Source organism: Anastrepha ludens, unplaced genomic scaffold (genome assembly GCF_028408465.1).
Source record: "Anastrepha ludens isolate Willacy unplaced genomic scaffold, idAnaLude1.1 ptg000032l, whole genome shotgun sequence".
Lineage (NCBI taxonomy): Eukaryota > Metazoa > Arthropoda > Insecta > Diptera > Tephritidae > Anastrepha > Anastrepha ludens.
In genome coordinates, this window is record NW_026530159.1 from 1,212 (window position 1) to 10,954 (window position 9,743).

General features: G+C 22.6%; 3 pseudogenes; all 3 read left to right on the forward strand.

The window, feature by feature from the left end:
• Positions 1-323: 323 nt before the first annotated feature.
• Positions 324-9,461, forward strand: LOC128871518 (cytochrome b-like; annotated as a pseudogene).
• On the forward strand, positions 6,145-9,461 carry LOC128871516 (NADH-ubiquinone oxidoreductase chain 2-like; annotated as a pseudogene).
• On the forward strand, positions 7,931-9,518 carry LOC128871519 (cytochrome c oxidase subunit 1-like; annotated as a pseudogene).
• The last annotated feature ends 225 nt before the right edge of the window (positions 9,519-9,743 follow it).

Below are 9,743 nucleotides of genomic sequence, written 5' to 3' on the forward strand. Positions count from 1 at the left end.
ATAACTAAAAGATTCTGATTCTCATATGTATTATTTTTAATTTTTCTAGGAGGAGTATTAGTATTATTCATCTACGTTACATCCCTAGCATCAAATGAAATATTCTCACTTTCAATGAAAACAGCCTTTTCTTTTATATTAATTTTCATTTTATTAATAAATATCAGATGATTTATAGATAAATCATACATTTCATCTTTCATTCAAAATAACGAAATACAAACTATAATTAATTTAAATACATTTACAGAAGAAAATTCTCTAAATCTTCATAAATTATATAATTACCCAACAAATTTTAATTACTGTTTTATTAATAAATTATTTATTAATTACATTAATTGCAGTAGTAAAAATTACTAAATTATTCCACGGACCCCTTCGATTAATAAATTAAACTAATGAACAAACCTTTACGAACCCAACATCCATTATTCAAAATTGCAAATAATGCTCTAGTAGATCTTCCAGCCCCAATTAATATTTCAGCCTGATGAAACTTCGGATCACTATTAGGATTATGTTTAATTATTCAAATTCTAACAGGACTTTTCTAGCTATACATTACACAGCAGATATTAATTTAGCTTTCAATAGTGTTAATCATATTTGTCGAGATGTAAATTATGGTTGATTATTACGAACTTTACATGCTAACGGTGCATCATTTTCTTCATTTGCATTTATCTACATATTGGTCGAGGAATTTATTACGGTTCATATTTATTTACACCTACATGATTAGTAGGTGTTCTAATTCTATTTTTAGTTATAGCAACAGCCTTTATAGGTTACGTTTTACCGTGAGGACAAATATCATTCTGAGGAGCCACAGTTATTACAAATCTATTATCTGCAATTCCTTATTTAGGAATTGATTTAAGTTCAATGAGTCTGAGGAGGATTTGCAGTAGATAATGCCACTCTTACACGATTCTTTACATTTCATTTTATTTTACCATTTATTGTACTAGCAATAACATTAATTCATTTATTATTTTTACATCAAACAGGATCTAATAATCCAATTGGATTAAATTCCAATATTGATAAAATTCCATTCCCATCCATATTTTACATACAAGGATATTGTAGGATTTATTATTATGATTATAGTACTTCTATTATTAACTTTAATTAACCCTTATCTATTAGGAGATCCTGATAATTTCATCCCTGCTAATCCTCTAGTAACACCAGTACACATTCAACCTGAATGATACTTTCTATTTGCATATGCGATTTTACGTCTTCTATTCCTAATAAATTAGGAGGAGTTATTGCATTAGTCTTATCAATTGCAATCCTAGCAATTTTACCATTCTATCATTTAAGAAACTTCCGAGGAATCCAATTTTACCCTGTAAATAAAATTCTATTTTGAATTATAGTAGTTACTGTAATTCTATTAACATGAATCGGAGCACGACCTGTAGAAGATCCTTATGTACTAGTTGGACAAATTTTAACAGTAGTTTACTTCTTATACTACATTATTAATCCACTAATTAATAAATGATGAGATAATTTAATTAATTAGTTAATGAGCTTGAACAAGCATATGTTTTGAAAACATAATATAGGAACAAAAATTTCCTATTAACTTTACTAAAATCAATTAACAATATATAATATATTAAAAATAATTTAACTCCAATAAAAAATAATAAATAATTTAAAGAAAAAGGTAAAAAACACTTTCAAGCTAAATATATTAATTTATCATAACGAAACCGAGGTAAAGTTCCACGAACTCAAATAAAAACAAATGAAATAAAAACTAATTTCAAATAAAATAGCAAGTTAAATAAATCACAACCAAAAAAAATTACACAAAATAATATACTTATAAATAAAATTCTAGCATATTCAGCTATAAAAATCAAAGCAAATCCTCCACTTCTATATTCAACATTAAACCCTGAAACTAATTCAGATTCACCTTCAGCAAAATCAAAAGGAGTTCGATTAGTCTCAGCTAAACAAATACAAAATCAAACAAGTCTAACTGGAAATATAATAACAACAAATCAAATATAACTTTGATAATAAAAAAAATCTAAAATATTATAACTTCCAATTAAAAAAACAAAAGATAATAAAACTAAAGCCATTCTAACTTCATAAGAAATAGTTTGAGCAACAGCTCGTAATCCCCCTAATAAAGCATAATTAGAATTAGATGATCAACCAGCTACTATAACAGCATAAACCCCTAATCTAGTACAACACAAAAAAAATAAAATTCCTAAATTAAAAGAAAACAATTTTACAAATAAAGGAATACATAATCAAACAATTAAAGAAATAAATAAAGAAAAAATAGGAGAAAAATAGTAAGAGATATAATTTGATAAAAGAGGGTAAGTTTGTTCCTTAGTAAATAACTTAATTGCATCACAAAAAGGTTGAGGAATCCCTATTAAACCAACTTTATTAGGACCCTTACGAATCTGAATATAACCTAATACTTTACGTTCCAAAAGAGTTAAAAAAGCTACTCTCACTAAAACACAAATTACCAAAATTAATCTACCAACAAAAGATAAAATTATTTCCATAAAAATCAAGTACTATTTGTAGTATAATCTACATAAATAAATTCTAAATTTATTGCACTAATCTGCCAAAATAGTTTACTTATATTAATAATATTCTATTATTCAAAATATAATTATTTTAATATTTGGTCCTTTCGTACTAAAATATTACAATTTATTAAAGATAGAAACCAACCTGGCTTACGCCGGTCTGAACTCAGATCATGTAAGGATTTAAAAGTCGAACAGACTTAATTTTTGAACGGCTACACCCAAAATTATACCTTAATCCAACATCGAGGTCGCAAACTTTTTTGTCGATATGAACTCTCAAAAAAAATTACGCTGTTATCCCTAAAGTAACTTAATCTTATAATCACTATTAATGGATCAATAATTCATAAATTAATGATTTTTAAAAATTAAAAGTTCATCAAATTTTAATATCACCCCAACAAAATAATTAATATTAAAAAAAATAAAATAAATCAAAAAAATTTAGTTTATATTAAATATAAAGATTTATAGGGTCTTCTCGTCTTTTAATAAAATTTTAGCTTTTTAACTAAAATATAAAATTCTATTATAAATTTATATGAAACAGCTTATACTTCGTCCAACCGTTCATACCAGCCTTCAATTAAAAGACTAATGATTATGCTACCTTTGCACAGTCAAAATACTGCGGCCATTTAAAATTATTCAGTGGGCAGGTCAGACTTTAAATATAATTCAAAAAGACATGTTTTTGTTAAACAGGCGAGTATAAATAAAATTTGCCGAGTTCTTTATATAAACTTTTCAATATAAAATATTTTAACAATACTTAAATATATACTAATTTAATCATTATTACTTTTTATTTTAAATTAATAAAAAAATTTTTATAAATTCAATGAAAACAAAATTAAATAACATAAATTATAAAATAATTTATAACAAATTTATAAATGATTGCTAATTCTATACATACATTTTAAATAAATTATTCAATAATTTTTAATATTTTATTTTAAAGCTTATCCCTTAAAATATTCAAATTAATAAATTTTTAATTTTAAAAAAAAAAATTAAAAATTAAAAATTTGTAAATTAAATTTATTTCTAAAAAAACTAGATACCTTTATAAACGAATAACATTTCATTTCTAATAATTTATTTAAAATAATTTTGATACATTAACTTTAATAAATTATTAACTCTTATAAAATCGAGATTAATAAATAATTATTAATTATTAGATCAACCCTGATACACAAGGTACAATAAACTAAATTTTCTTTTTAATTAAAAATTTTTCAATTTATTTCAATATTCTTTCACAATACATAATAAACTATTATTAAAATTATTTTTTCACTAAAACTTACTAAAACATTATTTTTTATAATTATTTTTAATAGATTATATAAATAACAAAAAAAAATTAATAAATAAATATTAAAATTCAATTTATATTGATTTGCACAAAAATCTTTTCAATGTAAATGAAATACTTTACTTAATAAGCTTTAAATTGTCATTCTAGAGGCACCTTCCGGTACATCTACTATGTTACGACTTATCTTATCTTAATAGTAAGAGCGACGGGCGATGTGTACATATTTTAGAGCTAAAATCAAATTTTTAATCTTTAAAATTTTACTATCAAATCCACTTTCAAAAAAAAATTTCAAATTTAAATCCATTTAAATAAATTTATTGTAACCCATCTCTACTTAAATATAAGCTACACCTTGATCTGATATAAATTCTAATAAAAATTATTGAAAATTATTACTCTAATAAGATATTCTAATAACGACGGTATATAAACTGAAAAACAAATTTAAGTAAGGTACATCGTGGATTATCAATTACAGGACAGGTTCCTCTGAATAGACTAAAATACCGCCAAATTTTTTAAGTTTCAAGAACATAACTATTACTACCTTAATATTTATTAATTACATTTTAAATAATAGGGTATCTAATCCTAGTTTATTTATAAAATTTACAAGCTTCAATTAAAATTCAATAAAAATAAATAATTTTAAAATTTCACCTAATAAAATTATACATATTTTATTCATATAAAATTTAACTTTTACCAAAAATATCTTATTTGTATTATTTGTATAACCGCGGCTGCTGGCACAAATTTAGCCAATACTATAAAAAATTACTACTTCCAAATTTCTTTGATTTATAAAATTAATTACTGAGAATATAAAAAATTTAGTTATTATTAAAATAAATAAAATTTCACACAAAAATTTACATATAAAATAAATCAATAACAAAAACATAAGCCAAAATAAAACTTTAGTAATTAAATAAATCAAAAAAAATTAAAAAAAAATTTAGTTTAATCTATTTATTTAGTAACATAAATTAATTATTTATTTTAAATAAATATTAAATAAATTTAACTATAATATTTATTTAGTAAATTCTTAATTATTAACAAAATAAAGTTAAAAAAAAAAATCAGTTAGTTTTTATATAAAATAAATCCTAATTAGTAATTCCTCCTTAAAAGTAAAAAGACCCCTAATCAAATTTACCGTTTCTCATATTAAAAAATTCAATGAAAACAACCTTTTTCATTTCAAATGTTTTCATTGAATTTAACTGCCTATATAAAATCAACACAATAAATATAAATTATTAATTAATTAACTTAATAATAACTAAAACTAATTAAAAAATTTAGTTTAATCTATTTATTTAGTAAATTCTTAATAGTAATTATTTATATACAAAATATTTATAGATAAATTTAAATTTTAATAAAATATTTTAATATTTTTCCTAAAAATAAAACCTATAATCAAATTTATTACAAAAAAAATTCAATGAAAACAGCCTTTTTCATTTCAAATAAGCTCATTAAATATAATAAATTAATAAAACTTAAATAATATAAATAAATTAATAAAACTAATAAATATAAAATAATTATATTTAATTTAAATTATTTAGCATAAAAAATTTAGTTTAAATAACAAAATAAAATTAAATTAATAATTAAGAATTTACTAAATAAATAGATTAAACTAAATTTTTTTTTTTTTTTTTTTTTTTTCATATTTATTAAATTTTAATATTTATTGATAAATAATCCTCTTATTTTTTAATTTTTAAAAATTTTTTTTTCCTAAATAATATATTTTATAATAGTAAGACGTATACTAAGTTAAATCAATAAATATCTATATGTATATAAATATTTAATTAATTAATAGATGCCTATTAATTTTGTTAAAAAACCCCTTTAAATTAGAAGATGCAGAATTGTATATTACATTTATAGGCACATACTTTGATCTAACGTTAGACATTTGTATAAATTAATAATAAAAATTAAATTTTTTATATTCATCTATATATTTATCTATGAGTTGTACTTTTACCTCTCGGAGATGTCTATATTGGAATTTTTAATTATCTAGATTTACAAAATACTATAATAATTAATTTACTATATTTAATTATTATAATTAAATAAATAAATTTAATTAAATTTATCCCATTTCCAATAAATTAACTATTAAAAAAAAAAAAAAAAAAAAAAATTCAATGAAAACAGCCTTTTTCATTTCAAATAAGCTATTTTCCTTTAATGAATTGCCTGACGAAAAGGGTTACCTTGATAGGGTAAATTATGTAATAAATTTACATTCATTATATTTAATAGAATTAAACTATTTCTAAAAGTATCAAAAACTTTTGTGCATCATACACCAAAACATAAAATAATTATTAATAAAAACTAATAATAAAATAAATCACAAATTAGTTTAATCTATTTATTTAGTAAAAAGATAAGCTAATCAAGCTACTGGGTTCATACCCCATTTATAAAGGTTTTAATCCTTTTCTTTTTAATTTTCAATAATTCTGCTAAAATCATATTTTTTTTTATTTTAATAACAGGAACATTAATTACAGTATCATCTAATTCTTGATTAAGAGCTTGAATAGGTCTAGAAATTAATTTATTATCTTTTATCCCCCTAATAAGAGATAACAACTTAATATCAACAGAAGCCTCTCTTAAATATTTCTTAACTCAAGCAATAGCATCTGCTGTTTTATTATTTGCTATTATTATAATACCTTAATAATTTCCCTATATTACAATCAAATTCAATATATAATGATATAATTATTTATTCTTCTCTTTTATTAAAAAGTGGAGCAGCCCCTTTTCATTTTTGATTCCCTAACGTTATAGAAGGATTATCATGAATAAACGCTTTAGTGTTAATAACATGACAAAAAATTGCCCCAATTATGTTAATATCATATATTACAATTCAACAAAATATTTTTATTTTTTCAATTATTATTCTATCAACAGTTATTGGATCAATAGGAGGATTAAATCAAACATCTTTACGAAAGTTAATAGCATTTTCATCAATTAATCATCTAGGTTGAATACTAGCTGCTATACAAGTTAGCGAATCCATATGAATAACCTATTTTTGTTTTTATACATTTTTATCCTTTAGTTTAACATTTATCTTTAATAATTTTAAAATGTATCATATTAATCAATTATTTAATTCATTTTTTAATTCAAAAATTTTAAAATTTATGTTATTTCTAAATTTATTATCCTTAGGAGGACTCCCACCATTTATTGGGTTTATACCAAAATGATTAGTTATTCAATTATTAGTTTTAAATAATCAGTATACTCTCATAACAATTATAACTGTGATAACTTTAATCACATTATTTTTTTATTTACGTTTATGTTTCGCTGCTTTTATACTAAACTATGATGAAAATAATTGAACAAACTATATACAAATTAACAAAATTTCATTTAAATGTATAATAATCTTATCTTTTATTTCCACATTTAGATTAATTTTAGTATCTATTATCTATACTACTTTTTAATCATCCTAAGCTAAATCAAAAATTTAAAATTTTATAAAATATAAAAACATTTTTAATTTATTATAAAATAAAGGCTTTAAGTTAAATAAACTAATAACCTTCAAAGCTATAAATATAAGTTAAATCTTTTAAGCCTTAGTAATACTATATTTATACTCCTTTAGAATTGCAGTCTAATGTCATTATTGACTATAAAGCCCTAAATTAAAAATTTAGTTTAATCTATTTATTTAGTAAATTCTTAATTATCAATTTATAAAAATAAATTCTTTTTGATAAAAAATTTATTCTTATAGATAAACTTCTTATTGATCTGTAAAATTTACTTACAAATAAATTTTATGATTTATAAGAATAAATTTATATAACTAAATTTTTGATTAAAAAGAATTTATTCTTATAAATAGATTTACAATCTATCGCCTATTCTTCAGCCATTTAATCATTTCAAATAAGCTATTTTCCTTTAATGAATATTTTAATTGTCTTAATCGCGACAATGATTATTCTCAACAAATCATAAAGATATTGGAACATTATATTTTATTTTTGGAGCATGAGCTGGTATAGTAGGAACATCCCTTAGAATTCTAATTCGAACTGAATTAGGTCATCCAGGGGCCTTAATTGGAGATGATCAAATTTACAATGTAATTGTAACAGCTCACGCGTTTGTGATAATTTTTTTTATAGTAATACCTATTATAATTGGAGGATTTGGAAATTGATTAGTACCTTTAATATTAGGAGCACCTGATATAGCATTTCCACGAATAAATAATATAAGATTTTGATTATTACCCCCTTCTCTTACACTACTACTAGTAAGTAGTATAGTAGAAAACGGAGCTGGTACAGGATGAACTGTTTATCCTCCATTATCATCTCTAATCGCTCATGGAGGAGCTTCAGTAGATTTAGCTATTTTTTCACTGCATTTAGCTGGAATTTCATCAATCCTAGGAGCAGTAAATTTTATCACAACAGTAATTAATATACGATCTACTGGTATAACATTTGACCGAATACCTTTATTTGTATGAGCTGTAGTATTAACAGCACTATTATTACTTTTATCTTTACCAGTACTAGCTGGTGCAATTACTATATTATTGACTGATCGAAATTTAAATACATCTTTTTTTGATCCTGCTGGAGGAGGAGATCCAATTTTATATCAACATTTATTTTGATTTTTTGGTCACCCAGAAGTTTACATTCTAATTTTACCTGGATTTGGAATAATTTCTCATATTATTAGTCAAGAATCAGGTAAAAAGGAAACATTTGGTTCTTTAGGAATAATCTATGCAATAATAGCAATTGGACTATTAGGATTTATTGTATGAGCCCATCACATATTTACTGTTGGAATAGACGTAGACACACGAGCATATTTTACATCAGCTACTATAATTATTGCAGTACCAACAGGAATCAAAATTTTCAGTTGATTAGCTACACTACATGGAACTCAATTAAATTACTCACCAGCAATACTATGAGCTCTAGGGTTTGTCTTCTTATTTACAGTAGGAGGATTAACTGGAGTGATACTTGCTAATTCATCTGTAGATATTATTTTACACGATACTTATTATGTAGTAGCACACTTCCATTATGTATTATCTATAGGAGCAGTATTCGCAATTATAGCTGGATTTATCCACTGATACCCTTTACTTACTGGGTTAAACATAAACCCTAGATGACTAAAAAGTCAATTTATTATTATATTTATTGGAGTAAATTTAACATTCTTTCCCCAACATTTCTTAGGACTAGCAGGTATACCTCGACGATATTCAGATTATCCAGATGCATATACAACATGAAATATTATCTCAACTATTGGATCTTCTATTTCATTATTAGGGATTTTATTTTTCTTATTTATTATTTGAGAAAGTATAATTTCCCAACGACAAGTTATTTACCCTATACAACTAAGTTCATCAATTGAATGACTTCAAAATACCCCTCCCGCTGAACACAGTTATTCTGAATTACCACTTTTAACTAATTTCTAATATGGCAGATTAGTGCAATGGATTTAAGCTCCATATATAAAGTATTTCACTTTTATTAGAATTATAATTATAAAGTAAAAATTTAGTTTAATCTATTTATTTAGTAAATTCTTAATTATTAATATACACATATAATATACACATAATGACAACATGAGCAGCCCTCGGCCTTCAAGATAGTGCCTCTCCCTTAATAGAACAATTATCATTTTTTCACGACCATACTCTTATAATTTTAGTAATAATCACAACTTTAGTAGGTTATTTAATATTTATG